At 40.3% G+C, this 15,292-nt stretch overlaps 2 long non-coding RNA genes across 2 annotated transcripts; one reads left to right on the top strand and one right to left on the bottom strand.

The window, feature by feature from the left end:
* Window positions 1-4,215: 4,215 nt before the first annotated feature.
* On the bottom strand, window positions 4,216-5,596 carry LOC147655315 (uncharacterized). Its single transcript, XR_015284010.1, has 2 exons — window positions 5,557-5,596; window positions 4,216-5,044 (listed from the first exon to the last, which is right to left on the bottom strand). It is a non-coding gene; the product is annotated as an uncharacterized LOC147655315 (long non-coding RNA).
* A 4,580-nt stretch (window positions 5,597-10,176) lies between these two features.
* On the top strand, window positions 10,177-15,144 carry LOC111925087 (uncharacterized). The gene is made up of 4 exons (XR_015283997.1): window positions 10,177-10,210; window positions 10,595-10,662; window positions 14,081-14,498; window positions 14,789-15,144. It is a non-coding gene; the product is annotated as an uncharacterized LOC111925087 (long non-coding RNA).
* Window positions 15,145-15,292: the final 148 nt, after the last annotated feature.

The following is a 15,292-nucleotide window of genomic DNA, read 5'->3' as shown; positions in this document are numbered from 1 at the left end:
CAGAGAGAGAGGTTCAGTGTATAAAGCAGTGGATGCTGAGGCTTTTCACTATGTAGTTCTGGGCTTCTGTTTGGGACTAGGCTCAGTCTTGTGGTCTGGCCTGACTGCTGCCCTGTGTGCAGGAACCAATTCTGTCTGCAGAGCTGGTCACACCTCCCACTTCCATGAGGGGCTGGAGAACTCTGGTGGGTGTGTGGTTTAATCTGTCCTGGAAGGAGTCTAATTAATGTGCACCAAAACAACTGAGCCAACAGGCAGTAAATAGCAGTGATTGAAAACTTTACTTTCCAACTACAGGATAGACATGAACTAAAATCCTAAAGTGAGAAGGGGCATTTGAAGGTAGTTCTTATCTATCTCCAGTAATTTGAATGCTCTTCAAATTTTGACTGAAGTTATATGAAATTTTAGATAATCTCTTTATCTCCCCATATACTTAGAGATAGATGTTCTTTGGTGAAAAGGAGAGTATGGACACCTCTGGACTTGTTCACCTTTTGAGGCACGCTCTCTGACTGACAGATGCCAAGTGGGCTCTGCAGATGTGCATGAGCAAACCCAGCCTGGCAGAATCACTCAATTATTTTATAATAGGATATTCTGCATAATTGCCAATCTCTCCCCATTCTTTGGTGGCACTTCTTTCTCCAATTAAATGTTTTTTCTCTAGTCATGGAGGATGGAAATTTACCTTAGAAAGGAAAGCTGAAGCTTTGGGGAAGATCTCTGCTCTACCACTGGGACCTTTGGGCAGGAAATTACAGAATAGGATGAGACTGGATATACAATTGCAATAGTTGGCAACCTTTGCTTGTATATATTACAGGGATACCAGAGTAGTGTTTACAAGTATTGAAAAAGCCTAAAGGTTTTGACATACTAGCTCTTGACCTTCAAATATAAGCCTTTAGGAACAGGGTACAGCATGTACACAGGCAGAGCTATTTTAATAATAATTTTCCTTTTTATGCTCTTGCCCACCTTTGCCTCACTTCTCTCGGTGAGAATGACTTTTAGTAAAAATTAGAAAAGCAATAGCTTCTCGGGTACTCTGAACAGTAAGGAAATATCCAAACCCATACAGAGTACTGAGTGGATCAAGTTATTGCATGTGAAATCTTGCGCAAGTGCTACTCGCAGTCTGTTATTCCTGGCAAAAAATATTTTGACAGTTAATAGTGTAAAGGGTGGGCAAACTATAAATCTGATATGAAATTTATTTGTTCTGCTGTACAATTTGGAAAAGAGCCAGTGTATTATTGAAAATGCTGGTATGAAGTTACCATGATACATCCATTTTGACTATGTGTTGTAAATACCTGCTGCTTGGTTAAAAGAACCAAGCACTCGGCAGAGCACCCATAGCTTTCTGTCACAAAAGAGAGGGCATCTGGAAATTCCTGGATAAATGACAAATGAAGAAAGCCAAAGGAAATATTGTAAATAGTTCATTGATGTCAAATTGAGAAGAATCCAATAAAAAATGCACTTCTTGTTCCACATGTTCTGCATCATTACCAAGAGAATGCCAAATATCCGTGTTCAGCAAATACAGAATTCTTGTCATAAGCTTTGTACATCAAACACATGTAAGAACACATTTCTGACCAGGTTAAGAGAGATTAATCAGAACCCTTCTTGCACCGAGATTAGAATTAGACCTGCTTGTTCATTTATTGATTCTCAGGGAGTCTCCCATTTTGTCCCAGACTTTTCAGGTTAGGTACATATCTTCTTTTGTCCGGGGAGAAAAAAGCTCATACCCTGTCTTGGTAAAAAAGCAACTTTGCTGGAAGTATTAAACATAGGCCAAGATACCACTGGAGGTAAATTTTAGTCAGCCTAACTAAAAAATTTTAGGTGTTAGGAAAGAAAGCAATTCCCAGATGGGGGCTTATTTCATTAAGACTGTCTTGTGCACAAGAAAGTAAAGTTGTTTGGGTTTTTTTTGTGCAGTTATCATGACCACAGCCATGAATAGAAGGAAGGGTTCATAAAACATTGTGTTGTAAAACAGGGATGCATTTAAAGGCTTTCCAGTTTTTTTCAATCTTGCAGTATAATAAATTGGGAAAGTAAATGCAGCCCAATGTCTAGTGCAAGGTCCTGATGATGGGATGTCTATGTTTATTCCTGGCTCTGACACTGGCTCTTGTGCTCTTGCATGAGTCATTGCTTTACCTTTGAATGAGATGGCAATGAGAAAAAACAATTTTTTCTACATTTAAAAAATGCAGTGATTTCACAAGGTTTAATTCTGCTTTTAAAATAGGTTCTGAAATATTCTGGTAAAATATTGTGAGGAGATATTGTTTTTCTTCAAAAAAACCCAAACTCTATAAGAATCATACTTGTATTCTAATACAAAAAATTACTCAAATCTTGTTAAAAATCAACATTTCAGCCTTTTAAATGAAACTAACTATTGAATTTTATGTACATTGTACTGTGTTTTGAAAATGCATTTCTTTAGGTCAGATGTTTGTGTAAGCTGCAGATGGGTAAGGACAATGTAAGGAGGATTAAACACTGTTATTAAATACCAGTCTGCAGTTACTAAGAATAATGGCTTGGGTATCACTCTTTTGAATACTTTAAGCTGTAGTGCAGAGCAGGCAATAATCACTTTAAATGTGTTTTCTAATGTGCTTTCTGCTTGTGATCAGTGCTGGCTGCTGAACCAGGCAGCTCTGTTGTCTGAGTGCAGGGGTGTCCCACGGCTGTGCATTTACACCTGTGTGCTGCACAAACTCCACTTTAAAGCAGCTCATCTGCTCCTTTCTTTGCACTGTATATTCTTTGCAGACAAGGTAACAACTTGGTTATAAGAAGTTAGATAATTGAAAAACCATGTTTGTACTGTGCCTTTTCAAAGACAAAATGTGCTAGAATACACACATCCCAGTATTATGACTACCACCCCAGGGGGCTCAATTTTATTTCAACTCATATTTATATTTATTCAATTAATATCATATAGTAATAATAATAATAATCTTATATTTATTCAATTTCATTTACTCTAACTTGGAGCAAGTGCTGAAACCAAGGAATAGTTTCTATCTTTTTTTATCCTCTCCTTCTTCCCTGTTAATGTTCAAGGACTGGGCTAGAAAACATTCTGATACAAAGACAAAATGGGCCTAAATTAAATTTTAAAAAAATCCACAAGAAAATATACTATGGTAGTGTTATGGTGGTTACTTTCAATGTTTGGAACCTTTCTGAAGACAGCCAGGGAGAGGCTTCCTCGAAGCTCCCCATTGCACAATACTTTCCATATGATGTCTATGACTCTGGAATGGGAAGGACTCATAAATCTTTAACAAATTGAATCCTGCACAGAATTCACAGGACACTTAAGAGAAGCACAAAATCAGAGTAGCTTATAAACCTGACCTAAATAACCAACAGTGAACCTTAAGGTACACAGAAAGTGTCTAGGGGTAACAAAGTTGGCAGAAGAGCTTGCAAATGTATTCTAAATACCAATCTATCCTACTTCTTCTAATAACCTTCTGAATCTATCAGCATGGGCCAGGGAAGTCTCTCTTTACAACATATATATTCCAGTAGGATTCTGAATCTTAGTCAAAGTAGTAGGAGCTGAAGACAAAATTGGAAGTGGAAGAAAATTCTGAACTAAAATTGTGGCCTTAAAACAAACTTGTTATACTTTCAGTTTGCTACTGGCAAATGTAATATCATTTGTACCACGTTCTTTCTGTGAAAAGCTAATAAAGGAGAGCTGGAAGTGCCTGTGGCTGGCACTGCCTATGTGAGAATGACCCCATGCCCAAATTCCAGAGGATACTAAGAGTGGCATGACTTGGCACAGCAATCACTGCCATTTCCTCTGAAGAAGCTGCTACTTCTGTTCTTCTTCTGTTGTGGCTGCTGTGGTTTTTAGGAGGAGTGTTGAGCAGAGCAGAGCCATGTGCAGGCACTGGGCAGAGGTGTGTGCTGCTCCACAGCCCCGCCCTGGGGACAACAGCTGGGACAGGGGACAGCCGTGGCCTGCCGGTCTCCCAGGGGTATGCAGGGACATCCAGGGACATCCTCAGCCTGCCTGTGCAGCTGCATCAGATGGGTGGTCAAGGGAACTGTTCAGTGCCTCTCCCCTCATGGCTGAGGATTTAAACTCTAATTTAAATTCGACATTATATTTTAAATGGCCAAATACCTCTGTAGTCATATAGACCATCCACTTCAGTGCATAACAATATGTTTTATTATTCTTTCAGTGGGACATTAAGCATTTAGAATCAAATGCTGTCTTAAACTCATTGCTGGCTAGAGGTAGTTCCGACATGGCTTCCTAAATTTGGACTACAATGCGAAGAGGAAACTGCAACTTTTTTTTTTTTCATTTGCCTTTGGCAAGGATTGGAGAGGGTAGCTGATGTAAAAGGAACTATATAGAAACAGGAACCTGAGTCTGAAGCAAATGGTGCATTAAAATGACTTCATTATGAGCTGTTGTTAGCCTACCTCTTTCCAGAATATGTCTCCACAATAACATTCCAGTGATTGATAAAGAAAAAATTATGTAGAATCAAAATAAATACTTGATATGCAGCAATGCAGCAGAAAATGATTGGCAAATGCACTGCACAAATAGTCTGGTGAGAATATTATTTCTGTAAGCTTTGAACAAGCTAATAATTGGGACCATTTTCAACCATGCCTAGGTGAGCCCTTGGTTGTTTTTGAGGTAAGTTATGTTCATCCTTGCACCTTGAAGTCAACCCAAGAAAAATATGTTTTGAATTAGCCAATAATCGAAACACTTAATGATAAAACCTCTCACTGATCATGCTGGTTGTGCAGCTTTGTACAAACATTTATTTTTCCAGTGACTGATGTGTATTGAACGTGGCTGACTGTTCTGCTCTCTTGCTTGCTTTGCTTCTCAAGAGTCTCTTGTTCATCTGTTGTGCAAACACTCTTAAGTATCTCTTCTGATCTGTGCTCCTAAGAGTTGCTGCGACTCCCCAAAGCTCTCCATTGCACACTTGTTGCTCCCTTTATATCTTCTCTGTAACTGTTATGCAACAAGAGAAATTTAATAGTGTGATTGAAGCTGTGCCATCCCATTGCTTTTTTGAAAAGGAGTTACTGAGGTTCAAGAGGGCTCAGGGAGTTAGTGGTGTGACTGTGGTGCTTTATGTTAGGTGATTGCATATGACTCCAATTGTGGTTGTCATCCTTAAAACTATTTTTAATGATTTACTGAAGTTAAGGGAGACAAAAAATAAGAATGTAGCTGAAGAATCTGATGTATAAAACACAAAATGTGGTTTTGACACATTTTCTGTAAAAAATAATTTCATTCCAGCAGAGAAAAAAGTAATTTTAAGTAAGGAGAATCACTTGTTTGGTATTAAAAGTAGTACAAATAGTGTATTTGGGGAGGAAAAAAAGAGGAGTTTATTTACATCGTTTGGAGTTTATTTTTGAAGTTTGATCCTGCTTCCTTTTAGATAAAGCAAGACCCAAATACACTAATGAGAAGAAGTGTAAGGGTGAAAAAATGTCATGATGGTTTTCACTTACAGCTCGCTGTGGGAAGGCCTGGACCCAGCTCTTGGTTTCAAGAAACACTTGGGGAAATGGAAAGCTTTTACCAGCATCAGGCTGCTGAAGACATTGCTCCTATGTGGTCTCTGTAGGATCTGCAGCAGCAGCAGCCGAGCTTTGTGTCTGTAGCTTGCAAGGACCTGGGACTGAGTTTTCCTAGGGGCTGGTGTCTCTTCTGGGTGTCTCACCCTGCCTGGTGCTCTTTGTAAACTCTGTCAGGAGTCCTCGCAGCCAAGGCCTGCCCAGGAAGCCTTTGAGGCTGAGGGACCAGCCCGGGTCTGTGCTCCTTGCCCGTCGCGTTCGTTCAGTGCCAGCAGCAGCACTGCCAGCTGAGGAGACCTGCCCTGAGGAGACCTGCCCTGAGGAGACCTGCCCTGAGGAGACCTGCCCTGAGCCCGGCTGCTCCTGACATTTCTGCCTTTCTTCCCACCACTGCATGCGTTTCTGAAACACCTCGCTGAAATCAATCCTGCTTATCCTCTGTGTTTTCTCTCCGGCTTGTGGTTGCTTGTGTTTGTAACTCTACAAAATAAGCTGGACATATCCCTTTCACACCGTGGCACTTGGGGAATGGGTGCTGTGTAATTGCACTTTCCGGCTGTAAGGGGGGTCCCTGAAAACAGTTCTTTATCTTTACTCAAGGCTTATTTTCCTGCTGTGGCTTAAATACTGCTGCTATGACAGGAGTGACTTCCACGGTGGCAGCGGGCTGTTTTCGTGCTGGCTGTGTGACACTCCACGGCCCGTGCTGGCAGAGCGGGACTCGTGTGGCAGCAGCCGTGACCAGCCGGGTTCCCGGTGTGGAAAGTGAGGCTGTAGGGCCCTCTGGTGGGAGCAGGGCAGCGTCCCTGCCTGTGTGCCGTGCCTTTGCTCCGGGGCTGCGCTGCCCGGCGCCGCCGCCTTCTGCGTGGGGCTGGAGGCCTTGTGTGACAGCGCGGGCAGCTTCCTCAGCCCTCAAATCTGACTGCTGCCTGCAAGCCTGGAAACCAGACGGGTTTGTATTTATAAACTTCATCCCGCGGCTGCTGACCTCTTTTGCTGACATGCTGTCCCTGATTTTTCAGAGTGCTTTTTTTCTTTACCCTAGTCAAGGATGCCAACTCCTAAACCCGGCCTCTTCGCTCCATTCATCTAGGCCTTGCAGGGTGGCACTTTACCCATATGTGATGGAGTTAAGTCTATGACATGGTCATGCCATGATCTGGGGACCTGCAGCATCCCCTCCTCTCTTCCAGCTTCTGCTCATAGCTCCTCAACCCCTAACCCAGCTGTGCTCCCACCAAGGACGAATGTGGCTCTATGCCTCACCTCCTTGAACATGCCCTCTTCTCTCTGCTACATAGGTCGTGGCTCAGAAAGGCTCTGCCGTGGCTTTCTGGAGGTTTTAAACACTTTCTGCATCTTTGTGCTTGCTTCAAGGAAGGGGAGGCCTCACCTCGGCGTGGAGTGTTCTCCGTGTGTTTACAGGAGCTGGGAGCTGGCTGGGAGCAGTGAAAGATGCTGGATGGGGCCCACAGGGAGGAAGAATTAGGCAGGCTGCTGCTTTCCGTCAGATCTGGGGACAGGAGATGTCAGGTTTTAGCTCCTGAGCATGCCTGAAGAGTCAGTGAGCGGAGCTGGCTCTGGTTTCACTCTGGGCAGGCGGTGGCAGGAGCTGGATGTTGGATCCTTTGTACAGAACCAAATTCAGGCAGCTGATGGAGTGGTGACAAGTAATTCCAGAATCTTTCACCCAAGCTTGCCGAGCTCCCCAGCACAAGACTTTCATGATGATCAACCCAAGGGTATTTGAGTATCTTACTCTGTCTCTTTTAGTCACATCCAGGAGTTCTGGACCTTTTCCTATAGATCAAGATCCATTTCTGACATCAAACACTCTTTGGGGAAGGATGATGCCTGTTTGCTGTTCAGCACTCTGACAGCTGAATGGTATAAGAACAAAGCAAAACAGCAATCAACCTATCTAAAACTCAGGTTAGGAGAAAGATAATTGTCATTGTTATGCTATTTTTATTGCTAAATTGGTAGGTGTTTGCATATTTTCATCTTCTCATCTCAGTCTGTATCTACCTCTCCTGTCACAGCTTTATGACCTCAGGCATCCCATCTATTTAGCAGTAACAGACTCCTAAATTACATTCCAGTAACACATTTTCTTTAATACATACAGTTAAAACTTTATGCTGCAGTTATCTCAAATGTGTAACTTAGTAATACATAAATCAATGAAGAAAATTCTTGGAATTAGTTACATTACTGCAAAATCTAAGAACCAAAAATATTAGTAGTGAGATACTGTGAGTATACTTGGAAAATAAAGCATGTAATTAAACCCCAATTTCAGAATAATTTATATGAGTTTTTATCCTTCTAAGATTACTTTCTGAGCTTCCATTTAAATTTTTTTCTGATGTCCAAATGACTGATTTGGATTAATTTTTCATGCAGAAATAGTCAAACTCATAAATGAGTGTGGGCCAGTGTTGTAGTCAGAACTTTTATTGGTTTAAAGTGTTATAAATGTGTTCTAAAATCTACTTCACCCTAACACAGAGAGTTTGCTGCTTTTTCTAGATAAAGGATTGCCTGAATATTCCCTCCTTGCCACTGTTTTGGGAGGCTGTAGAAGCTAAAGAGATGTCTTTTACAAGAATTGATGAAAATTGTCAAGCCATTGATAATTTGGAGAGGAATGGTTCAAGAGAGGATGTTATTTTTAATAAGAAAATCTGCTGGCTTTGTATGGATTTACAAGGCTTTTAGGAAAAAACCCTGAGTTTTGGCAGAATATGTTATCCTTGCCATGGAATCCATGAAAACAGAAACTTTGAGCATGAGGTTTTATCATTTAAAGTAATGCTGGGTAGGAGTGTGCTGAGAATTCTGAGGGGAATGAAGCCTATAAATGTTCAGAGCACTGAACTGCCCTGTGTGTGCAGCTGATGTGGACCCTGACCCTCACAAACTGGAATTAGGGGCCAAAAGACAGCAAAGGCTTCATCATCTCCATCAAGAAATATGGATCACAAGATCTGGGGCTAGCACAGGACCTCAGTAAAAACCTAGCAATTTTACACCAGAACCTGTTGCTTCCTCTCTGAATTGTCTTGTTTGTGAGATTACCACAAACTAAATTTAAAAAATAAATCTTTAGTTTATTATGTGGTCTGCTAAACATAAAATCTTGGATTCTAAAAAAGTGACATGACTTAGGAGTCAGTGCTATTTGAATTAGCATAAAACTGTAGGAAGAAGGATCAGGCAGTCTATTGCTCTGGGGGCAGTAATTTACAATACTGCAAAATCCTAAATCTCTATAGTTCTCATAGAGTCTTACATTTATTTTGTGTGATGTGTAAGGTATTAGAAGAAGAAACTCAATTTACCTTAATTCCATTCTCTCCCTTCAGGACAAAGGGTGTTTTGAATTCACATAACATTTTAGTCAAAGCACAAAGTGGAAATCAAACAGAATTTAATTTTCAAAGCATCCTTTGAACTGTACACTGAGGTCCTGTGCTAGCTCCATGTCTTGTGATCTGTATCTGTTGCAGAAGGAATTGCACTTACAGAGCTGACAAAATATTTTGTTATTTCTTTCTGCAATAAATTCTTTGTTATGCCTGCTTTACACCTAAAAGGCAATGGCAAAACTTTAAGAGTCCTGTTGGTCTTATTCCACCTTATGCCTTGCTGGCAAAATCCCCAGTTTTCCAGGCTGCTGGTAGTAATTTGTGTGCCCTTTTCAGCCACCCCAAGTGTTTAGAGTTGCATTCCAAATCCATGGTTGTAATGAAGATCCAAGTTTTGGAGCTGTTCCATATATTTGTGTATATTTAGAGCCAGCACAGCAAAGGTTTAAAAGTGTGTCTAAATCAAAATATGGCAAGGCAGCACCACCCTCCAGAGGTTCTGGAGCTGTCTCAGAACAAGTGAATGCTGCGCTGGAAGCAGGATAGCCATGGCAGCACAGTGTCTGCCGGGGACACCTTAGCTCTCTTGGGGACATTTATGTTACACGTGTTACAATGCTTTTGGAATCTGGCACATTCCCTGATCATTCCCACTTATTTGCTCAGAGCTAGTCTAGGTACTGCTGTAAAGCCCTGTGGGATGATTTCTGTGGATGTATTCTCCCTCCTACACCCCAAACATAAACTATGTATTATAGGGCTAAAGTGATATTTCTGTCTGATTTTCAGCATTTCACCTTAGAACATGCAATCCTTCACTGTTGAAATTAGTTCATGTTTCAGTGTTGATTTCCACTGGGGAAAAACCAAGGATCCCAGCAGTGTCACTGCAATATTACTTCAAGATACTGGTAGGTAGCTGCAGGCAGTGTGATTTGGAAGAACAAATTTGAGCAGACAGGGGTTAGATCAATATCTGAAGGATGATTATCTCGGTCAGCACAGTATTTTCCATAGCCTAATACAATCCACACAATCTCTAAATATATCACAGACTGTGAAATTTCAATTCCTCTCCTGTCAGCCTGTTCATGTGAAGATGGATGACATGCCTGATGAAGACAAGGGCCTGATCCTGCTGCTGTTGAAGTAACTAATGAATCACTCATTAACTTCAGAGAATCCCCGAAAGAATCAAATTGCTCATTTAAACAGAGGTAGCAAGTTCTTTACAGTTGTAATGGGTTCACAGCAGCTGCATGTACATAGGCCTTCTCTGCAAGGTTTTGGGAATTAAAAAACAGACCGGAAAGAAATGAAGATGATTCTCAGAATGGGAGGCTGCTATTTTAGACAGCCCTTGACTAGGACAGACAGCACAGGAACTCTGTGAAAGCTCTTTATTGCAACACTTTTTTGTGGGGATGTGTGCTCTCAGCTGTATGCACTGCACCCTCTCACCTATGGCCAGGTGTGTGCTCAGAGCAGGGGGGCAGCAAAATATTCATCTGGGATGACATAAAGTTAAAGAATGAGAATAATGGAAAAAATTTGGCTTTCACATTGAGAATTTTCCCTGACACTCAGCTGTGTTTCTGCAGGAAAGGAGACCATCAGGACTGAGGACTCAGACACCCAGGTGTCCAAGGAGATATTTCTCTTGATACAGGTGCAATCCCCCTTTATATATATATATATATATATATATATATATATATATATATATATATATTTATATATAATTATATAATTATAATAAGCCTCTGCCACAAACTCACTGCAGATCTGCCCAGAAGGTTATAGGATAGAACTGTAATCCCAACTCCAGCCACCTCTGTTTTGCCCTCAATATAATCACATACATATACATATGAGCCTCTAACTGTATTTCAGTGAATAAATGTTTTTCCTAAGTGAAAAAATTAGCATGAATATGATAGAGGTTAAACTTTCAGGTATAAATAAGTCTTTTAAAATGCATCTTTTAAATAAAGCTTTAAACCTCTTTTGTATTGCTAACAATTTATTGGGGGAATTTATTCTGACTATTATTAAACCCTTGGTGCCTTAATTATATTTATAATTTAAATCTCAGCTTTTACAGCAGCCTGTTATTTAAAACTTAAAAGAACTACAAACAACTTTGGGTGCCTGTAAGGCTTCAACAGATATTTTCCTTATCATAACAATACAGGCTTTTTTATTTCTCCATTCCAAAATGCTATGAAATATTGCCAAATTTTGCAAAATTTAAAAAGGAGAAAGATGAGCTGAAATCTCAACTGGGAAATACCAGTCACTATTCACCTTTTTGGTATATAATCAAGTGACTAAATAATGGATTTCAGAAAAGTACATCAGATAGGTTGGTCAACTCATTGATGAAAACAGGGAAAAAGGAAGTATTTGAAAAAAAATATGGGGTAATAGCTACATTCTTTCTTTGTAATTCACACACAGAAATTCCTCAGTCCAGGTCCTGCACTCACAAATTCAGTGGCAATTTTTCCATTTCTTCAGCACAAATAGGATGAAACCTTCTCAGGATCCTCTGAAATCCTAAGATAAGGCTAATGTCAAATAAAAATATTTTAATTCCAATTAGGATTTAGAAATATGCGGAGCATTTTCCAGTGCTGTTTGTTCAGAGAGATAGACTTGCAGCGTGGCTAGCTCTCTTAGGTATCCAGGGCTCAGCCCTTATGCTGGACTCAGTCAGGAAAAGTTGATGCTTCCAATGATTACTGGATGGGTAAAAATTAGAAAGAGGAACTTGAGGTTGGTTGTAGAGGGGTTCAAGGTGGTCCCATGACTTCTAAATAAGAACATTTTCCTTTGCTTCTAGTTAGGAGGGTAAAGTGGAGCTGTCTGGGAACAATTGGGCTGTTAGTTCACTAAAACATGTGTGACCTGCTCTGGGCAAGCTCAGCATATGAAATAACTGGTTTTATTTGGAAAATTGAAACTCACTCTTAAGAGAAGAAATATTGATTTTAAACAAGCTGATGTTGTTTAAGAATGGACTTGGTGCACTGACTAATGAGTTGTCTATTTAGCTGCAGTTTACATTCATTTTACTTTGGTTTTGCAAAAAGATTAAATCAAATTGTCCATATCTCCCACGTTTTGGGTTATGTTCCATGCATGCTGTTATTTCAACAATGACAATTAGGTGATGTCATGTCTGCTTTGTTCTTTGGGCATTCTTCCTCACATCTGGTATTTTGGGAAGAACTTAACATTCACTGAACCAGCAATAGATTGCTCTAACATCTAATTCTTCTTGTACAACTTAAGGCTCTGATCCTATGAAGATTTATTCATATGCTTGCTTTCATGTACAATGGATTAGCCTGCAGAACTTCAAAATGAATAAAGTTATGCTTATGCATAAGTGCTAGAAGGATTTGTGCCTAAATAATGAAACTAAATGCTGGCAGTATATAATTATCTGTAAGATTCAGCTATAAACACAGCAGAATTCATCTCCAAAATAAATGCAGGAAATGGAATAAAATGGAAAAGTCTGTGAGAGTATTTTTACTTTGCCTCATTTACAGCAATTTTGCACTGTTAGTAATAACCAAACTGGTAATCTAAATTGCCTGCTGCTTGTGCTGTAGATGAACTCTGGCACATAATTTGGTTTCTGCATCCATTTAGACACTTAATATTGTGAATGAATGTTAAAAGTGAAAGAGGGATGGAAAAAAGGCTTCTAAATTATTTCAGTGCCCTTTGAAGACCCTAATTTATTATTACCAGCCATCCATTGCTTTAAGAAAATTAGTAGGCATGATTGCCATCATGCACACTATCCACTGCCTTCACGATGACTGCAATATTGCCAGTCTAGATATATTTTGTCACTTACATATCCTCAGTCATCAGGTATTACATCAGTTTGGGTTTATTCAGAGTTGGACAAATTACAGAATTTCAAGTTGGCAGACAATAATAATCATTGCTCGAAAATATCAAATGAGCTGGAACTTTGAAACCAAAAATTGCTCACAGAGGTCCTGTGGTGTGAAAGAAAGTGGAGTTTCTGCTTCTTCTCCAGCTGCCAAGAGAGGAGTGTTGGTTGAATGCAGAGGCTCCAGAGGTCTCCAGATTGACTGTCCTCCAAATTCTCTGGGCAGGATAAAAAACTCCTTGGTTCCTGAATCACCATCTTCTGATTTTAGGGCTGGTATGGTAGGCTGTGAAGCTTTAAAGATCCATAAGTTGATTTTCTTTCCTGGAATAAACCAGCAGAGCTTGTGCAGCTACTTCCAAATTCAGCACCCTGTTTCTGCAATGTGGATGTGGGAAGGTGGAGACCTGTGGCTGGAGCCAGGGCTGGCTGGTTCTCAGGGAGCCGAATTCCCAGCACTGCCTCTCTCATCCTGGAGGCACCGCTGGGGGAGCCATGGCCAGGGGGCTCCAAACCAAGCCAAGGGGACCCAGGGGGACCCAAGGGGATCCAAGGGCAAACAGTCCCGTGCCATGGCTCTGGAGTGCAGGGCTGGGAAGATGTACATGCCTGAGTCTCTGCAGCTTCCTGTAGAAGCCTTGAATCCTTGCCTTTCCTTTCTGAAGCCATGCAAGTTGCTGTGGGAGAGATGCCTGAGGCCTACCGAGAGTGTAAGAAACTTGAGGTGTTTCAGTTGAACGATTTCAGTCAGTCCTGAGCTTTTTAAATGAATTTCAACAAAACTTTTCTGATGTGTTCTAGCAAGAGCATGTGATAGAAGGCTAGTGAAGACTCAGAAAACACATTCTAGAGAAAAGAAAATAATATGATTTTTAAAAACCCCACTGTATCAAGTTAGCAAGGGGGAAGTGTTTCTTTTGGTTTTTTTTTTTAAATAGGAACCAGTTACAGGCAACAAGGTGCTTCCTAATTAAAGACAACATTCACAAAGACCAAGCATTTCTAATTAATAAACAATATTGAAATTGATAGTTAATGCAAATGTCTTGAAGAAAGAATTTCTAGAATGTATATGATGGTATAAATAGTTTATTTACTTTCTAGAAATTATAGATATTTACAGATATTTTGTATTTCTAAGCACTATTTGACTTTGAATTTTTGAACCAAGGTAAAACTAACCAGAAGAGAGGTATTCATACTTTTCCTCTTGCGTATTTGATAAGAAGAAGCAGGAGAGTTGGTGTGTTTCTCAGGTAAGGTCTCTGAAGTTTTGGGCTCACAGCTCAAGCCCATCAACCCATGGAGTCTCTGAGGCTGCAGGTTCTGTGTGATGGGTCAGCTCAGAGCACAGATGAGGCAGATGTGTGTTCCTCCCTAATCACTCATAACTTATGTCAACCTAATTCATCTAGGTAATCTTCAGTTATCTGAGTTCTCTCTGATTTGATCTTTCTTTAATCTGTCACCAGGTTGGCTGCAGTGGATTACCATGGGTTTGCTGTCTGTTGAGAGCCAGCTGTGCAGGTCAAGCCATACAGATATTGTTTCTTGGTACCTTCTGTTCCTGGCTTTTCCTTTTTACTGAGGTAGAAATACCATTTCCATGACCTTCCTCAGACTATCTAATACATGCATATTTCTTCTTACCCTAGTTGCTAATTGCACTTGTGTTGATTTACATATCTTTGTGTGCTTCTGCTTTGTCCTTGTCTTTAGCTGTTTGAGCTATGCTTTGCTGTTTGGTTCCTCTTTATACTTCAAGTTATTGAGAACCGATTCAGCTGAGTGTCTCTTCTGTTCCATTTTCTTTTTCTGCTTTTGTCTTTGCTTCAGGATACTTCATTCCAATGCTTCCCATTTTCTCTTTCCTTTACAGGTATTCCTATAGAATGTGAACTGCCAGCTTCCTGAATTTATTCTTCCTGATTCTTCCTGAAGAATTTTATCCTCTATATCTTCTACATGAGATCCCCCAACCCTTCCTAGTCGCTCTAATCCCCTGCCTACAACTTTCATGACTTCCCTGCTGGTGAAAAGCAGATCTAAAAGAGCCTGTTTTCCAGATGTATTTTCTAAAATTTACCCACAACAACTGCTGGGGAATCTGGGGGAGATTCCCTAAACCAAACAGAGATGTATGTGAGTAAACGAATGTCAGGACAGATCACGGTCCATTTTTTTTAATGTATTTATGTATTAAAGGCAGTATTAAATAGGAATTTGTAGTAAGCAATACTTGTAAATAGTAATATTTTTTTTTGCATTCCATCCTAAACTGGTATATGAATCAATGAATGATGCCCTAAAAGTGTCTATTTCTTACCAGAAAGTACAAGGCAAGCCGTGGGTTGCCTTCATGTTCAAGTTCATCATGTTATTT

This window comes from Cyanistes caeruleus, chromosome 1 (assembly GCF_971803275.1).
Source record: "Cyanistes caeruleus chromosome 1, bCyaCae1.hap1.1, whole genome shotgun sequence".
NCBI classification, from domain to species: domain Eukaryota; kingdom Metazoa; phylum Chordata; class Aves; order Passeriformes; family Paridae; genus Cyanistes; species Cyanistes caeruleus.
Note: the sequence above shows the minus strand (reverse complement) of the source record. Positions and strands in the feature narration are given on the sequence as shown.